The 19668-nt window shown below is 48.1% G+C and overlaps 1 protein-coding gene across 2 annotated transcripts in view; it reads left to right on the forward strand.

The window, feature by feature from the left end:
* Positions 1-4665: 4665 nt before the first annotated feature.
* Positions 4666-19668, forward strand: part of RDX (radixin) — a 109453-nt gene continuing 94450 nt past the window's right edge. The window contains exon 1 of one of the 2 annotated variants that reach the window (XM_069759071.1): positions 4666-4957. The gene's annotated coding sequence lies outside the window, so the exon portion shown is untranslated. Of the gene's footprint in view, positions 5065-19668 lie in introns of both variants that reach the window. The other variant, XM_069759072.1, reaches the window with a different exon arrangement.

Here is a 19668-nt window from a genome sequence, read left to right on the forward strand (position 1 = left end):
ACGTGAACAAGCAGCGCGCGATCTGCGCTGTCATCCCTTTCATCGGTGGGGGCGGCCATCTTCCTGGGGCCGCGCGTGCGCAGATAGAGTGCTCTGCTGCACGGGGCTTCAGGAAAATGGCCGCGGGATGCCGCGCGTGCGCACAAGAGATCGCGGCGGCCATTTTCCCAAAGCCGAGTTTGCATCTCGGCTTTGGGAAAATGGCCGCCGCGATCTCTTCTGCGCACGCGCGGCATCCCGCGGCCATTTTCCTGAAGCCCCGTGCAGCAGAGCACGCTATCTGTGCACGCGCGGCCCCAGGAAGATGGCCGCTCCCACAGATGAAAGGGATGACAGCGCAGATCGCGCGCTGTGTCTTCACGTGCGCGCAGGGAATTCGGAACTTGGACATGCGCACACCACTACGCCACCAACGGAAAGCTGGGGAAGAAAAGAGCGATGTCACCACGCCCACCTGACCAGACCAGCCTGATTGACAGGCGAAAACGGCGACTTTGGTAATTTATTTCTCAGCATAGGTGGGGAATCAGGGTACACTACATACACTATTGGAACGCACAGCGCAGGCCCTATTTAACAGTATTTATATCTCAATCTGAAAAAACGGGGTGACAGGTTCCCTTTAAAGGGAACCTGTCACCCCCAAAATCGAAGTTGAGCTAAGCCCACCAGCATCAGGGGCTTATCTACCGCATTCTGTAATGCTGTAGATAAGCCCCCAATGTAACCTGAAAGATGAGAAAAAGAGGTTAGATTATACTCACCCAGGGGCTGTCCCGCTGTGGTCCGATCTGATGGACGTCGCGGTCTGGGGCCTCCCATCTTCTTACCATGACGTCCTCTTCTTGTATTCACGCTGCGACTCCGGCACAGGCGTACTTTGTCTGCCCTGTTGAGGGCAGAGCAAAGTACTGCAGTGCGCAGGCGCCGGGCCTCTCTGACCTTACCCAGCACCTGCGCACTGCAGTACTTTGCTCTGCCCTCAACAGGACAAAGTACACCTGTGCCGGAGCCGCAGCGTGAATACAAGAAGACATCATCATAAGAAGATGGGAGGCCCCAGACCGGACCGCGACGCCCATCGTACCGGGACCGCCCCTGGGTGAGTATAATCTAACCTATTTTTCTCATCTTTCAGGATACATCGGGGGCTTATCTACAGCATTACAGAACGCTGTAGATAAGCCCCTGATGCTGGTGGGCTTAGCTCACCTTCGATTTTGGGGGTGACTGGTTCCCTTTAAGTGTTCCCTTTATTTTTTTGAGCAGTGCATAAGTGTTGGCGTCACTGTCCCCGCCTTCGGACAAATCGAACATCAAGAGGAAGTCAGAGAGCAACTGCAGCTCTCACTTCCTGTTGATTACTTATACCCGTAATCCTCCTGAAAAAGTGTTGAAAAAGCAAAAATTGGATAAAGTACACAGCAACATCAAAATGACATTGGTATACACAGGTTCAATATTGTGTTACTTATTTTAACCCTGAAGTGAATGAAAGAAGTAACATGTTCACTTTTACCGCGGCTTCGTTTGGAAGTCGATCACTCTGTATAAGGCCGGTTTCACATGTCAGTGGCTCCGGTACGTGAGGTGACAGTATCGGAGACACTGACTCACGTAGACACATTAAAATCAATGTGTCTCTGCACATGTCAGCGTGTTTTCACAGACCGTGCGTCCGTTTGGAAAACACGGAGACATGTCAGTGTTCGTGGGAGCGCACGGATCACACAAACCCATTAAAGTCAATGGGTCCGTGTAAAACACGTACCGCACACGGATGTTGTTCGTGTGCAGTCCGTGTGCCGTGCAGGAGACAGCGCTGTCCCCCCGCGTGTGGTGCTGAAGCCCCATTCATTTCTTCTCTCCAGCAGCGTTTGCTGGAAAGAAGGAATGAATAATCTTTTTTTTTAATTTATTTTTGTTTTTTAAAAAAAGTTGCCGGTAATCTGCCCCCTCCCACCCCCTGTGCGCCCCCCCGCTGGCATTAAAATACTTACCCAGCTCTCTCGGTGCTTACATCCTTTCAGCGTCGCTGCTTGTCCTGTATGAGCGGTCACGTGGTGCCGCACATTACAGTGATGAATATGCAGCTCCACCTCCCATAGGGGTGGAGCCGTATATTCATTACTGTAATAAGAAGAAGGGATGAATACCGGCTTCAGCGCCGCACGCAGGGGACAGCGCTTAGCTCTAGCGCTGTCTCCTGCACGGTCCGTGTGGTCCTCAGTTGGCACACATGCGGCACACGGCTGCTGCACGTGTGCCACACTGATGCTCAACGTAAGCACACGGACGCGGATAATTCCGGTACCGATTTTTCCGGTACCGGAATTATCTGGACGTGTGAGACTGGCCTAAGAGAACAATATAGGGAAAAGACAACAGCACAACAATTACAGTGGAGCAGCTTCAGGGAAAAAACACTTAGACTCACCTTTACGCCCAATCCATTGAAGCCCATGTTCCCTGTAAAAGAGTTAAAATAAATAAACAACCATATTCTTCACCTCTTGGACGAGACGATAATAATTCATTTGTCCATAGCCAACGATTGCTCTGCTACATCTACTCTGCACGCTGAACGCTGGCAACGAGCGGGAAAAAAGTGAGCGGGGTTCATATCTAATGAACTCCACTCATCTCACTGACATCACCGAGAGAAAGTTCTCACACTTGCGGTGCCGTCAGAAGGGTCATCAGAGCTCAGAGCCAATTAACTACTTTCACCTCAAAGACAGCAGTGCGAGCGCAGCGAGAACTTTCTCATGGGGCTGGCGTCAGTGAGGTGGATATCAACTCAGCTCACCTTTTTCCCGTCACCGCGAGGCACTGAGCTGTGCAAGCATGCGCAGCTCAGTGTCTCTGCTGATAGGCTGAAATCCTGCATCATGCCAGCGTTCAGCGTGCCAAGTAGATGTAGCAGAGCTATAGTCGGCTATGGACAAATGGTTTATTATCTTCTCGTCATAGAGTAGAGGAATATGGTTGTTTATTTCTTTTAACTCTTTTACAGGGGACATGGGCTTCAACGGATTGGGCGTAAAAGTGAGTACAAGTGTTCTTTTTATTTTTAATTCAATAATGGTGTCAGTGTTATTATTTCATATCAAAAACTTTATTAAGGGTGTTATTTATTTTACAAAATGACAATGGGGTTAGTAATGGTGACGTCTTATAGACGCCTCTTCGTTACTAACCCCTTGGCTTGATGTCACCTGACAATACAACGGTGACATCAACCCCAATCCTATCACCCAACTTGCCACCGCACCAGGGCAAATGGGGAGAGCGAGGCTAAAGTGCCAGATTTGGCGCATCTTATGGATGAACCATTTCTGCGGTGGCTGAGACCTGATGTTTTTAATCTGGGAGGGGGTCAATATCCATGGCCCCTTCCTAGCCTATTAATATCAGCCTGCAGCTGTCTGCGTAGCCTTTGCTGGTTATTAATTATAGGGGGATCCTAGGTTATTTTTTTTTGGGGGGGTACCCCATTTTAATAAACAGTAAAGTATACAGCTATGAGCTGATATTAATAGCCTGGGAAGCTCCTCTTCCTTGGCTATAAACATCTGCCAACTGCTCTCCGCATTCCCTCTACTGGTTAATGCATTTTTTGGGGCTCCCACGCAATTTTTTTCAGAAATGTAATTATTAATTGCTAAATTACATATACAGTAAGCTGCACACAGAAAGTACTATATATAGTGAAGAATATTTCCTTGTAAAACTATCTTTAAATGACAGAGAATTCCTCTATGTAAAAGCTCATGTTAAAATCGCGTTGCATTCTCATGCGAATCGGATGTCGATCGGATGCCAGGTGATAAAAATCGGATTGTACTCGCATGAAAATTGCACGACACTCGTCTGACTGGTCAGGATCAATATCGGACCTTGTTTTACGGTGATGGGCATGAACCCTTTGCCTGTTCACGGCATTTACATAAAGAAGCTTTTAAAAGAAACTCAAAAAGCCTGAACATTTGTAGAACAAGTCGCTTTTACATTGCAAATGTTCACTTTTCTAGCAGCAACGCTGCTTCTGGAAAACATCAGAGGTCGTTTATCTGACGCCGTTTCGCCAGTTTTTTTGCAGCCGATGAGACATAAGGCGAAACGTGTGCACCGCGATATCTGCGACTCATTTTGTTGTGCTGGACAATGACGTTGTGTGCCCATAGCCAAAGTGCGTGTTCACACCCGGTCTTTTTGCTGAGTTTTTGGAACGGGAACTCTCGCAATTTTTAAGAGAATTTTAAAGTTTTTGCGCCTTTAAAAAAAACCTCTGACACCCGACAAGCAACTTTTTTTTTTCACCAGGTGTTTTTTGAATCCTCTCCAGTAACAAAAAAAAGTTCAAAAAACTTCTCACATGAGCCGCAAAGTTGATTCTCCACAGTAATGAACAGGAGCAGTTTTCCAAGTGCTTTTGGTAGTCATTTCTGAGGCGGCTTTTGGAAGAAAAGAAATATACAAACCCCTCTATGTGCACATAGTACAAGTAGTCACTTTAGGGACCAGACTCATCTAAGACTAGACTGGATTTTGGCCATGTTATTGCCTTGTTCTGGCACATGGCAGGGTCTATGCAGACTTTTCCTCACGAGAAGCAACAAGTGTGCGCTTTTCTGTCAGGAGTGCGCGCCATTGTGAGGCGATGCCGCAGCGCGCGCAGTGCCGCCGTGTATCGTGCACACACAGTGTAAGGTCCCGTCTGCGGCCGCGGTGACCTCCCCTCCCCTGGCCAGACCCTCCATGAGCGGCCATATTGTGCAGCCCTCCTCCTCGCTCCCGTCTCCTCCTCTTCTTCCTCCCCAGGGAGACTGCGCGGCCTCAGCCCACACAGCAGCAGCGCTGACATCGTCCAGAGCCGCCGAGTAACGGAGCCTGCAGGAGGGAGGAGGCGGCGGCGGCCGGGCCGGTGGTGACGGGGATCCCGGGCCTCGTACAGGTACGGACGGGCCGCAGCGGTAACGCACAAACTTTAGCGCCTTTTCTGACTTTGTAGCTGGGGACTGAATAAGTCGTGCAAGTTTGCTGGTTATTATTCTAATCCCGGTGAGTTCATGATGGCGGCGGCGCTGGTGTCACATCAGAGGCCTCTCTGTCACGATAGTGATGCAGCACAGACTACGATATGTATATATATTTATTATTTTGTAGGACTACAACATTGAGTTCTTAATTGGCACAGGACTGCAAGATCTGAACTCACAACTGGGCTCGGCTACATCTGTGTGAAGTGATGTCAGCCCCCCCCCCCCCCTGTGTGATGTCAGCCCCCCCCCCCCGTGTGATGTCAGGCCCCCCCCCCCCGTGTGATGTCAGGCCCCCCCCCCCCGTGTGATGTCAGGCCCCCCCACCCAGTGTGATGTCAGCCCCCCCACCCTGTGTGATGTCGGCCCCCCCACTGTGTGATGTCGCCCCCCCCACTGTGTGATGTCAGCCCCCCCCCACTGTGATGTCAGCCCCCCCCGTGTGTGATGTCAGCCCCCCTCCCACTGTGTGATGTCAGCCCCCCCACTGTGTGATGTCAGCCCCCCCGTGTGTGATGTCAGCCCCCCCCCCACTGTGTGATGTCAGCCCCCCCACCCTGTGTGATGTCAGCCCCCCCCTGTGTGATGTCAGCCCCCCCCCCTGTGTGATGTCAGCCCCCCCCACTGTGTGATGTCAGCCCCCCCCGTGTGTGATGTCAGCCCCCCCCCACTGTGTGATGTCAGCCCCCCCCACTGTGTGATGTCAGCCCCCTCCCACTGTGTGATGTCAGCCCCCCTCCCACTGTGTGATGTCAGCCCCCCCACCCTGTGTGATGTCAGCCCCCCCGTGTGTGATGTCAGCCCCCCCCACTGTGTGATGTCAGCCCCCCCCCACTGTGATGTCAGCCCCCCCCGTGTGTGATGTCAGCCCCCCTCCCACTGTGTGATGTCAGCCCCCCCGTGTGTGATGTCAGCCCCCCCCCACTGTGATGTCAGCCCCCCCCGTGTGTGATGTCAGCCCCCCCACTGTGTGATGTCAGCCCCCCCGTGTGTGATGTCAGCCCCCCCCCCCACTGTGTGATGTCAGCCCCCCCACCCTGTGTGATGTCAGCCCCCCCGTGTGTGATGTCAGCCCCCCCCCCTGTGTGATGTCAGCCCCCCCCACTGTGTGATGTCAGCCCCCCCCCACTGTGTGATGTCAGCCCCCCCCACTGTGTGATGTCAGCCCCCTCCCACTGTGTGATGTCAGCCCCCCTCCCACTGTGTGATGTCAGCCCCCCCACCCTGTGTGATGTCAGCCCCCCCGTGTGTGATGTCAGCCCCCCCCCACTGTGTGATGTCAGCCCCCCTCCCACTGTGTGATGTCAGCCCCCCCCCCCCCCCGTGTGAGTTCTGATGTTTTATGGATATTACCTTCACGTCCCCCCCCCCCCAGGAGTCACCGAGTAAAGATAAACCGATTTCCGAAATTTTGTGACAGCCGCCGACCTGACAACTCCGCATGGGTCACACAGACGACCACGGTCACCATTCATCCTGGGGATTTTTCTTTTTCTTTATTTTTTCTTTTCTTTGCATGGTTGTCATTTACTTTTGCATGTGTTATTATTGGTGCTGGTCCACTACCCAGACAGCCCCCTTCTTCAGTCCGGTAGTCGTCTCACACCGGCACCCTTCCAGGGATGTTGGCGCTCACCTTCCATTGGCTGCTGCGCTGACAGGCATAAGTCAGTGGCTAATGATGGGCTGCAGTGCTCACACTTCCCTTAGACATCCAAGTTTCATGTGAGGGACATACAAGTGATGCAGCTGATCGGCTGCAGCGCTCATGTGACATAATGTCGTGCGAGCGCTGGAATGGCGCAAGTGCAGGATATTATGAGCTGGATTTTTTTCATTTTTACACGGGGGGGTGGGTGGGGGGAGCATTGGATGATTTATGGTGGACAAACCCTAGTTAATGTTACTTTGCTTCTTCCTTTTTCCTCTGCACTATAGATGCGGTTTTGGGTATCTAGGTCCAGTGTCCTAATTCATCATTTGTGACTTTTTGAAAATGTCGCCAAATTTTTTGCCCAATTGTATTCTGGTTCTCTGGGGGAGTCCAAAATCTTTTTCTTTATTTGTGTGACATTTCAAAGCTTATTGAAATGATTGTCCATAAGAGCCAATAGAACTCTCTGCATCTTTAAATGGGTGCTGATTCGTCAAACCCCATTTTGATGGATTTGGAGCAAAATGCAACAGAAAAAAAAAAAAATAAAAGACAAATGACATACTGTAATTCAAATGATGAATTGAGGCCAAGATAAGAAAATGTGAACAAATTCCCCAACCTTTTTTTTTTTTTTTTTTTCTTCACACTCTTTTTGACAGCACTGGACACAGTTTTTTGTTTTGTTTTTTTCCCCCCTTTTCAGTGCAGACGTCTCACGATGCCTGGGGTTACGTAGTGACTTCTGCTGCTGCCAAAGATTGCTGTACACCCCTCCTGCAACATGGCAGCGTAGTGTAAGAGAATAAGGACGCATTGCAAAACCCTCAGGCTCCCTCAATGAACATGATGGATTTTTTGTGACTTGATTGTTACCGTCTCGGCACCTTTTCTGGTCATAATGAAACTTTGCTCCCTTCCATTCTGGTGCGATGCAGCGACGTGTCTCAACCAAAAGGGCCATGTACTCTAAAACGAGCTATTGCCTAATTAACATCTAATTTTCTTTTGTGCATTGGAAAAGTTTGATACATGGAGACCATGTTTCATTTTTGTATCCGGCTCTACTATGACATGATTTTTATATACAGTTGGCAGAATTTGGTATTATTTATTATTACGGTAATAATAATAATTATTATTAATGTTGCCACTGTTGCTAAGTAAAGTAAATAAGGCAGCACACTGCAGCGCTAGAACATACAAACTTGAAAAACGAAATTTGAACTGCATTACTGCACTGGAAATATGAAAAATGAGAGCTTTTAGCGCATAAAAATGGCCAATTTTATGTGTACCTGGTAGCCCCTTTACGGCATCTCTCTTATACCAGGCAAGTGTAGGACCAGTAATAAGAGAGATGCCGTAAAGGGGCTACCAGGTACACATAAAATTGGCCATTTTTATGCGCTAAAAGCTCTCATTTTTCATATTTCTAGTGCAGTAATGCAGTTCAAATTTCGTTTTTCAAGTTTGTATGTTCTAGCGCTGCAGTGTGCTGCCTTATTTACTTAACTATATACGAGTTGGCGACTCTAGGTTCAGCACCTGTTCACACTGAGTCTATGTTTGGATGTGCCGGTCAGGTTTTTGAACTGTTGCTAAGTAAAGCCCCCCTCTCATTCACAATAGATGGCTGATAATTCTCGCGATCTCTCCTGAATACCCCTCCTCCCGCCAAATGCAGGGACGCTTGGGGTATGTGCACACGTTGCGGTTTTTGCTGTGGATCCGCAGCGGTTTTGACGCTGCGGATCCGCAGCAGTTTTCCATGCGGTGTACAGTACAATGTTAACCTATGGAAAACAAAAACCGCTGTGCACATGCTGCGGAAAAAAATGCGCGGAAACGCTGCGGTTTATTTTCCGCAGCATGTCAATTCTTTGTGCGGAATCCGCAGCGGGTTGGCACCCGCTCCATGCTAAAAATCTGCAGGTGTCTAAAACTGCAGTGGAAACCGCACAAAAAACCACGATAAATCCGCAGTACTATTTGCACTGCGGATTTAATCAAATCCGCTGCGGAAGATTCCACAACGGAATCCGCAGTGTGTGCACATGGCCTTAAGGGTATGTGCACACGCTCCGGATTACTCTGTGGATTTTTCCGGACTGATTTTGGTAAATCTGCAGGTAAACCGCACTGCGGAATTGCCGCGGATTTACCATGATTTTTTTGCGGATTTCACCTGCGGTTTTACACCTGCAGATTCCTATTATGGAGCAGGTGTAAACCGCTGTGGAATCCGCACAAAGAATTGACATGCTGCGGAATAAACAATGCTACGTTTCCGCGCGTTTTTTTCTGCAGCATGTGCACTGCAGATTTTGTTTTCCATAGGTTTACTTGGTACTGTGTAAACTCATGGAAAACTGCTGCCAGTCCGCAGTAAAATCCGCAACGTTGGCACATACCCTAATTCAGCCGAGCCCTCCTGTGGTCTCTGGTGACCACTTTTCTCCCCGAGATCCAGCATACCAAATCCTTCCCGTGGAGAGTTGGGACTCATGCCCCTATACTCCTGTGTACATCTACATTTATAGAAACCAGTGGAAGTTGACCTGCTGACCTGTGTTGACTCGATGTGGCCTTCATAGCCATTAATACTGGAGGGTCGGGTTTAGGGTAAGTTCCAATGTGACCTAAAAGCTGGAAAAAACGCCGAAACTCTGCAGCAGATATTCCACATACTTCACCCTTTGCATTGCAAGGACATGTGCAGAATACATTGACATGCTGCACATTTCAGGTTCACATTGCTGCTCAGTTTACTCTGCAGATCTGTTGGGCAGTTTGGGAATAATATTTAGTTAAGTCTTATATACAATGCGGCAATGTACGGCCATGTTCCCATGTAGCAGAAGATCTGCTGCATCTAATAGTTCCTGGAAAGCAGATGTGATTTCATTGAAGCCGTTCGTCCATCGATGTTGTTGAACTGTGAAGAGTTTTTTTTTCTTCTTGTGTTTGAGCACTTTTCTTTCCCTATGAGAAGTTTGAAAAAACACAAAAAATGCTCCCACCCCAGACATCAAATGGGGCAAACTCGGCCAGGAATCTGCCATTTTGGTTTAGAAAATGCCCAATTAAAAAAAAAAAAAAAAAAAAGCAGCATTTGAGAACACAGCTTCACACCCTGTGTATTTTCTGCAAGCGAATCGACAGCATTCGTGCTAAGCTTTATCCAGATGCTTTTTTTATGGTACACGGTGCGGGAAAATCTTTTCGATTTCCATCAGTTTGCTGCATCAGGTACTGGTCAGTGTTTGGTCCCTGTATCTGTTTTTACCTTCAGCCTAATTAGTTTTTCTTGTATGATGACAAAAAAAACCTAAAGGTTTTTGAAGCTTCTTTCAGCGTTAGGCTATGTGCACGCTTTGCGGATTCCACTGCGGATTTTTCCGCAGCAGAATTCCAAAATCCGCAGTGAAAACCCGTCGCGGTTTTTACTGCGGTTTCTTCTGCGGATTTTCATCTGCAGTTTCCTATTGGAGCAGGTGAAAATCTGCAGAAAAGAAGTGACATGCTGCGGAATGTAATCCGCAGCGTTTCCGCGCGTTTTTTTCCGCAGGATGTGCACATAGCAAAGTGTGAACATAGCCTTAGGCCTTTACAAGCAGACTGCAGCTAAGATGCCGATAGCGTCTGAGTTTGTCACGGAGAATTTATTTTCTTTAATAAGTAAAATCCCCTGCACCTGCGGTATACAGTACGTGTGCAGCGTATGCTGTGTTCAGACACGTGAGATCACTATTGATTTTGTGCCCGTGACTTAGTACAATGGGATGGGAAGAAGCATGGGCATGAGATTGTCATTGCAGACATACACCGCACAGAAATATGGGCCAAATTTGCAGATTTTAGAAGTTGGACCCATAAATTGTGGAGTGTATGGTCAGTCTGAATGTGTAACGCCTGTCTGGCTGCTCATTGCAATCTGACTTTCATAGACCCTTGAATTCAGCCTGGGGCCATTTTCAGACAACTGTATAACAGGCGTGTAATACTTCCCATCACTGTGAAACTGTGCTCCTCTGATTTAGGATTTGCATCCATAATAAGCTTGTATGTCACTGGCCTTTGGTTGGAGCCGCTTTTGCAGAAATTTGTGTTGTGGGCCTGGATGTGCTATAAACTTTCTATTTCTCTGCCTGAATCTCTGCAGCATAACGAGCCCTCACCCCTCATTTACCCGCCTTTCTACAGGTAGAAACCCATTTAGGCCTCATTCAGACATCTTTTTTTTTTCTCGTATATGAAAAATACAGACCTCCAAGTATCATCAGTTTTTCTTGTACATGTAGAAGAAAAAGGTTTCTCCACTTTGTCGTATGTGACGATCGGACCTATAGACTTGCATCTCCAATTTTGATTTGACTCTTGGATCAAAATTTGACATGTCTCCGCTATTTTCCAAGGTCCGTGAAAAATCACGGATGTGTGAGTAACTCCATAGACTCTCAAGGGTACGAGTTCTATCCATGAAAACGATGGACATGTGAATGACACCTTGGGCTGTATGTCACGGAGGCAGATAAAGTAAATACACCAAAATTATTAAACTCTCTACTCAAATACTCTTCCATAATTGGGCCACACTTATGATTTAGACCCTTTTTTTTTCTAATTTGTTTTGGCGGTGGCATTTGTCAATGTTTGTTGGTGATGTTATCTGCCAGGGGTTGTCGTTGTTGGTGGTGGTGGCAGCAACTGTCAGGGGTTGGTGGTGGTGGTGGCGTCTGTCAGGGGTTGGTGGTGGTGGTGGCGTCTGTCATGGGTTGGTGGCGGCGTCTGTCAGGGGTTGGTCGTAGCGGCGGCGCCTGTCGGCATTTGGGAGGCGACCGCGTCATCTGTCAGGGTTTGGATGGTGGGGTTTTTCCAATCAGTTTAGTTATTTGAGGAAGGTGTTGGTTGTTTAGGGGAAGGGATAGATGTATTCGTCTGGTGGAGGGTTGAGCGATGCAGTTACCCGTTTTCCTTTGGTGTGAGGGGGAAGGAGGAGAAATCTGTCTTAGTTTGGGGAGAAAGTCGCGGGTTTCCATTTCAGTGAGATGAGCTAGCCTGGTGCCGTATGGGGGAGATGAGGCACTTTGGAGTAGTCATATTCTTACTTATGTAAGAGTATGACTAATTAGAGTTTCCGCAGTTTGTGCTCCTTCTTAGCTAAAAATAGTCCTCTAAATTAGTAAGAGGAGCATTTTTGCCCTGCTGTGAAATATATAGGGTGACCTCGCACCCCTGTGCTGCCGAGTGCTTGATCAGCAGGTGCCAGAGTAGGACATCAGCTCGATACCTGTCGATCATGCTCGCGTCTCACCTGGTGTGGGAGCTCGTAGTGTAAGCAGCTCCTCTCGCTTCTGATGCTGGATAACCCGACCGTCTAAATTTGTACTTTATAACACTTACAGTTATAGTAAAAATGCCCCATGACATGCTTCACCTCGGCAGTCAGCTGCTGCACGATCCCGTGAAGACAGTTTTTAGGATTATTTCCTAGAACTGCTGAAGAAAATAACACCATCTGCAGCAACAACTGCTTGTATCATCACAGGGTTCTTGCTGAATTTAACCACTTCATTACCAGTGTTTACTGCTCTTTATTTCATGGCCAATTGTTGCACTTTAGCCACAGGCCCGTTTACCTGCACATACGGTAACGATTTCATGTCTTTCTTTCCTGCACACACAGTGCATGGTAATCTCCTGTGGTGCAGAGAAAATCCACGGCCAGTGTCAATCTATACTGCAGATTTTCCATGCAGCGTTATTTTTTTTTATTTTTTAAAATGTAATTTTACAACTCTGCTACGTTGCGTGTGCAGCACATTTTACATGTGCAGGTCAACTTTTCTGCTCGCTCCTTGGGGTACCTAAAATACTTTGGGATTGTGTCAATTATTTTTCCATGAGTTTTTACTATGGCGTTTGCATCAGATGAAAAAAAAAAACAAAAAAAACAAACCCTTGATACAAAATATAAAGTTTTGCTATATAAGGAGCAGTGATCTGCCCAACTCTGTGTACACAGCACTCTATGAATATGCGGACTCTGCCCGCTCTGTATACATAGCACTTTATGGCTATGTGGACTCTGCCTGCTCTGTATACATGGCACTTTATGGCTATGCGGACTCTACCTGCCTCTGTATACATGGCACTTTATGGCTATGCGGACTCTACCTGCCTCTGTATACATGGCACTTTATGGCTATGCGAACTCTGCCTGCTCTGTATACACGGCACTTTATGGCTATGCGGACTCTGCCTGCTCTGTATACACGGCACTTTATGGCTATGCGGACTCTGCCTGCCCCTTTATACACGGCACTTTATGGCTATGCGGACTCTGCCTGCCTCTGTATACATGGCACTTTATGGCTATGTGGACTCTGCCTGCTCTGTATACATGGCACTTTATGGCTATGCGGACTCTGCCTGCTCTGTATACATGGCACTTTATGGCTATGCGGACTCTGCCTGCCTCTGTATACATGGCACTTTATGGCTATGCGGACTCTGCCTGCTCTGTATACATGGCACTTTATGGCTATGCGGACTCTGCCTGCCTCTGTATACATGGCACTTTATGGCTATGTGGACTCTGCCTGCTCTGTATACACGGCACTTTATGGCTATGCGGACTCTGCCTGCTCTGTATACACGGCACTTTATGGCTATGCGGACTCTGCCTGCTCCTTTATACACGGCACTTTATGGCTATGCGGACTCTGCCTGCCTCTGTATACATGGCACTTTATGGCTATGTGGACTCTGCCTGCTCTGTATACATGGCACTTTATGGCTATGTGGACTCTGCCTGCTCTGTATACATGGCACTTTATGGCTATGCAGACTCTGCCTGCTCTGTATACATGGCATTTTATGGCTATGTGTATTCTGCCTGGTTCTGTATACATGGCACTTTATGACTATATGGACTTTGCCCGGCTCTGTATTCATGGCACTTTATGGCTATGGAGGGAAACAAACTTGAAGAACTATTTGCTTTTCATGGATATGCAAATTGTCTCTTCAGAGAGGAAGAGGACTAGAACTCTAGTGCCACCTGTTGGAAGTAATGTCAAAGTAATGTCGACCCTTTAAAGGGAACCTGTCACCCCCAAAATCGAGGGTGAGCTAAGCCCACCAGCGGTGGCTTATCTACAGCATTCTGTAATGCTGTAGATAAGCCCCTGATGTATCCTAAAAGATAAGAAAAAGAGGTTATATTATACTCACCCAGGGGCGGTTCCTGTCCGGTCTGATGGGTGTTGCGGTCTGGTCCGGCGCCTCCCATCTTCATCAGATGACGTCCTCTTCTGGTCTTCACGCTGTGGCGCAGGCGTATTTTGTCTGCCCTGTTGAGGGCAGAGCAAAGTACTGCAGTGCACAGGCATCGGGCCTCTCTGACCTTTCCCGGCAGACACTGTGTTTCGGGGTACTGCCCCTCAAAGTGGAGATCTGGTTTGGCTGATCTGGTTTGGCTGAGTGAGAGGTGTCTGACCGGGATCCAAGAAGTATCGTTTCTTCTTGCAGAGAGTGACATGTTAAGCATGTCGAGATGAGGAGACTTAAAACCCTCTCCGCAAGGAGAAACGATACTTCTTGGATCCCGGTCAGACGCCTCTCACCCAACCAAACCAGATCTCCACTTTGCAAGGACGAGGGGCAAAACACAGTGTCTGCAAATTGAGATTCTGGTTTGGCTTTTATCCTAAGTCATGTGACAAGGCTCGTTAAAGGGTCGACATTGACTGTTAGGATTGCTACTCCCAATAGGTGGCACTAGAGTTCTAGTCCTCTTCCTCTCTGTAGAGACAATTTGCATATTTCCCAGAGGAGCATTAAGTCTCCTCATCTCGACATGCTTAACATGTCACTCTCCACAAGGAGAAACGATACTTCTCGGATCCCTTTTCATGGATAGAAAGTGTTTTGGATAAAGGACAAGCTGCGCCGATCACTGGTGATCCCTGCAGGTTTTCACACCGTAACCTTGAGCTGTCACCTCCAGCCCAACGTCCCCATATGAACTTTAGGTTCGGTTCTCACTATGCAGTAATTTTTTTCAGTTTTCTTTTTTTTTGTGCCATATTTATTTTTTAGTCAATTAAAAAAAAAATTCTGTAAAGCCATACTATTCGATTGTAAGTACAGAATATTACACCACTGATGTGTCGGAGCACGACAGACCTTCCTTATTTTAAGTTCTTTCCATCCCTGTGTCATTGGCCCCTCAGACTGTGCATCAGACGTAACCCTTTTACCTGCACGTTCTTTCCAGTGATTTCTCGTTTGGGTGAGGACCATTTTGACCACTATGCACAGTTTTCCTTGTCACCTAGACTGGAAGTCGCTTGTCCCTGACCTCTGTGTTCTCCATCCAGGGATGCAGGGAAGCTGCGAGCCGCCCGCTCCAGCAGGACGGTAATCTGCTCCAGACCGGAAAGTGTGGCTTGATGTAGATGGTTTTTTTTTTTTTTTGGCCGAGTGAATCTATTATCCATGTCGGTCACGTGTGTAACATCAGTCATTCACACATAATGAAGGGAAGTAGTAGGATTCCGACATAAGTAGAGGAAGCAGGGCCCTGGTGTGTCAGGACTAGTCACAGCCACTGAGCCGCCTGTGGCTCCGAGACCCCGGCCCTTACTGCTGCCTCCAGAGGCGTCTGTAACGTAATGATTTGCGAGTTTTATTTCCCCTGCACAATTTTCCTCTTGATAAACTCCTTTCACTGGTGTTCTTACTCCCAGACTTTGTTTCCCATTATATATGTATAATAGCGATATAAAGATGTATGCACCGTCCAGATGAGCGTCCATTCGATCAGTGAGCGTGCACCAGTCATATCGGTTCTGCACATGTGACAGTCATAAATCACCTGCAGTGAGGAGATGTTATCAAATGATGCCCACATAAATCAATGGGCATCTACAGAAACGCAGCGGTTTATTTTCCACATCATGTCAATTCTTTGTGCTGATTCCGAAGCGTTTTACACCTATTCCATAATAGGAATCCGCAGGTGTAAAAATGCAGGCGAAATCTGAACAAAAACTGCAGGTAAAACGCAGGGCGTTTTACCTGCGGATTCTGCCGAATCCATGCGGAAAAATCCGCAATGGAATCCGCAACGTGTGCACATACGTTTTGTTTTTTTTTTCAGCTTATTTTCTGCGTTTTTTCTTATACCCATAGGAAACAATAGGTAAGTGCACAAATGCAGCAAAAAACGTGTATCAGTTTTTGGTGCAAGAACCTAAGGAGGTTAAATCATGCCTTTTTTGTAGACCACTAAACTTTATCAACCTGCTCAAGAGACAATAAAAACGCAGCAATAAAAGTTCACGAAAAACTCAGCAATACCTGCTTTTTGTAAGCTTCTTCTTTGCTGCCAAGAGAGCAGATTTTTGCATGCAGAAAAACCGCAACATGTAATAATAATATAATAATAATAATCTTTATTTTTATATAGCGCTAACATATTCCGCAGCGCTTTACACACATTATCATTGCTGTCCCCATTGGGGCTCACAATCTAAATTCCCTATCAGTATGTCTTTGGAATGTGGGAGGAAACCGGAGTGCCCGGAGGAAACCCACGCAAACACGGAGAGAACATACAAACTCTTTGCAGATGTTGTCCTTAGTGGGGCTTGAACCCAGGACTCCAGCGCTGCAAGGCTGCTGTGCTAACCACTGCGCCACCGTGCTGCCCATAACATGTGAACATAACCTAATAGAAACACGCACCCCACTTATGCATTGTCACCCACTCTTGGTTTTGGCTAACAAACTGATGTAAAATTCTGAACATGTGAACGTGGCGTTAAGGTTTTGTTGCCGCAGTAGTTTTATTTTGATGATAAACCAATGTTTGTCTTAAAATGCGCTGTGTCCGCTCTTTTTGGATATGGAGGGAGGGAATCGGACACTTGAGCAGCTGTTTGTTTTTCATGGACAGAAAGTGTTTGGATAAAGGATAAGGGTTGTCCTCTCTCCTGGGGGGGGGGCCATCACATGACCGCTGCTGCCAATCAGCAGCTACTGATTAACTGCTCCACCCATGTCCTGTGTGAGATGTGGAGCGCTAGTGCACCGCCCCAGAGATCTGGTCGTTGCAGTATGACACTCTGCCGCTAAGGGGAGTGATGGTATGTCTGATGGCACTAAAGGAGTTCTACTGACCAGGTATCACCAGCACACATTACACTTCACACTCCGGCCACTAGGGGGAGATGAGGCTTTATTTATTAGGCCACTCCTCACACTGGTAAAACTAGGGGTTGGGTAGGAAGTTAGTCAGAAGCTGACTGGGTTGGATTCAGGCAACATCCCGTGGCAGGGGGTGTTGCAGGGAGAAGACACAGGGGGGTCCCTGTCGGGCGTGGGAACCTGGCAGGTACCTGGCGAAGAGAGCAGAACGTTATGGAACCGCGCCTGCACTACCTTGCGACGGTATCCTAAGGAAGAGATGCGAAGGGTATTGTGGAACAGTGAGAAACGAGATCAAGCACAAAGGAGAGCCAGTAGGAGTCGTGCCGTGAGACCGAGGCAACATCCTACTGAGGCGCGTGGCAGGAACACCGCGGAAGTAACTGACTCTATGCCTTTCTTCAAACTCCGCAGGACAGTTAATTATAGGTTGGCTGTCTACCTTAAATTTCCTACGAAGACATAGGGGGCAACGCATGGAGAGGGGCGTCTCTAGGGTCCCGGAAGAGCTCCGAGCCTTCCCGTCATACGGGTGCGTCCTAGCCATAACATATCTGGGGGACGAGAAACTAGTAACATCTGGAACAAGAGAGAGAGAATTAGAAAGAACTAGAAATAACGAACGACCGAGAACAGCAGTTGTGAGGACTATTCCGAATGCTCAGCAGGGTAGCACTACAACACACAGGCGCTAGTGGTAGGCACTGATTTCCACCTGCAAAGGGAACTCTGGATGTGCCCATCGGACCGGCCGGTCTCACAAAGCCCTGTTAACCGTGCTCTGGATTGTGGATCCTGAAGTCTTCAGTAAAGAGGTAAAGAGACTGCAACCTTGTGTCCTCGTTATTGACTGCACCTCACACCATCACCATCTACCTTACTGGGAAGCCCTGGGGACATACTTCACCTGTGGGAAGGTATACCATCCAGCTGCCATTTCATCACCCCAGCGGACCCCACAGCAGCATCGGTCATCCTGACCAAACACCACAGGTGGCGTCACGAAACCTTGACAGACTCCTTTCACCTTTTATTGGATGCCCCTTAGCAGGGTCACAGACCGGGTCCAGCCACCGTGACAACCCCAGAACTGAGATAGAAAGGACCGGTACCGAGTATCCTGTGGCCCTGTGTCTGGGGGCGATCCACTAGGACGTTGCTTCTACTTGACTAGCCTTTTAAGCTGAAAAGACGTCTAGAATTAGAGGGGGCTGGAAATCAAAATTGGCGCCACTCTTTCCAATCGGACTTGTCTGGCTGCACAATTTACTCATATTGCGCTTGAGTCCTGTTATCCGCTAAGGCCTCGTTCAGACGTCAGTGATTAGTCTCTTATGTATTACTAGATGGTGGCCCGATTCTAACGCATCGGGTATTCTAGAATATGCTTGGCCACGTAGTGTATTGCCCAGCCACGTATATTGCCCAGCACAGAGCCACGTAGTATATTGCCCAGTCACGTAGTATATTGCCCAGCACAGAGGCTTGTAGTATAGAGACTTAAAAAAAAACCCCCAAAAAACCATATACTCACCTATAGCCCGTTTAAGTCCTGCTATACTTACCCTTCCGCCGCCTTTCTCGCTCCTCTCCACGCTCCCAGGACCACTCCATTGCAAGCGGCAGCTTGCGGTCCTGTCCCAGGGCTGGTGTGAGCAGGACCTATGATGACGTCGCGGTCACATGACCGACCGTAACTTCACGGCAGGTCCTTGTCCCACACCAGCCCTGAGACGGGAGCGGAACCTGCCGCTTGCAATAGAGCGGTGCCGGGAGCGTGGAGAGGAGCGAGAAAGGCGGCGGAGGGTGAGTGTAGCAGGTTTTTTTTTTTTTTTTAACATGACATATTTTTACTATTGATGCCGCTTAGGCCGCATCAATAGTAAAAGGTTGGGGACACACAGGGTTAATAGCGGCGGTAACGGAATGCGTTACCGCCGGCATTAACCCTGTGTTAGCGGTGACCGGAGCGGAGCGCCGGGGACACAGTGCGGGGAGCGGAGCGCCGGGGGACACAGTGCGGTGAGCGGAGCGCCGGGTACACAGTGCGGGGAGCGGAGCGCCGGGGACAGTGACTGTGGGGAGCGGAGCGCCGGCCACTGACTGCGGGGAGTATGGAGCGGGCGCCGGCCACTGACTGCGGGGAGTATGGAGCGGCCATTTTCTTCCGGACTGTGCCCTTCACTGATTGGTCGTGGCTGTTTTGCGGCGACCAGTCAGCGACTTGGATTCCCATGATAGACAGAGGCCAGGACCAATTAATATCTGTGACAGAAGGACAGACAGACAGACGGAAGTACCCCTTAGACAATTATGTATATAGATATGGTCCGATATTCTTTAGTATTTGCCAGGTTTTACCAATAGTATTTAATCAACGATTTTTCTTGTACAAAAATAAAACCACAAACTGCAAAGTCTCTCCACAGACCCATTAGATTAATGTTTGACTAATTTTGATCCTCAGTTCGTATCAAAATCAGACATCTGTGATTTTTTTTTTTTTTTTTTTTCACGGACCTACAGTCCACAATAATCACTGCCATGTGAACAGTTCCACAGACTGTAATGGGTACATGTTCTCTCCATGGAAAAACGGACGTCTGAGCCATGTCTTAATGTCGTTTTGAAATGGGAAGAAACCAAGTTTTGGAGCTCAGCAGGAAGCCATTGTAAGTTATTCTGCTTCTTTCCTTTGTCTTCTCCCATCCACCTCCTCTGTAAGCGTCAGGATTGTAAAGAATTGTATGATAA

Source organism: Ranitomeya imitator, chromosome 3 (assembly GCF_032444005.1).
Source record: "Ranitomeya imitator isolate aRanImi1 chromosome 3, aRanImi1.pri, whole genome shotgun sequence".
NCBI lineage: Eukaryota > Metazoa > Chordata > Amphibia > Anura > Dendrobatidae > Ranitomeya > Ranitomeya imitator.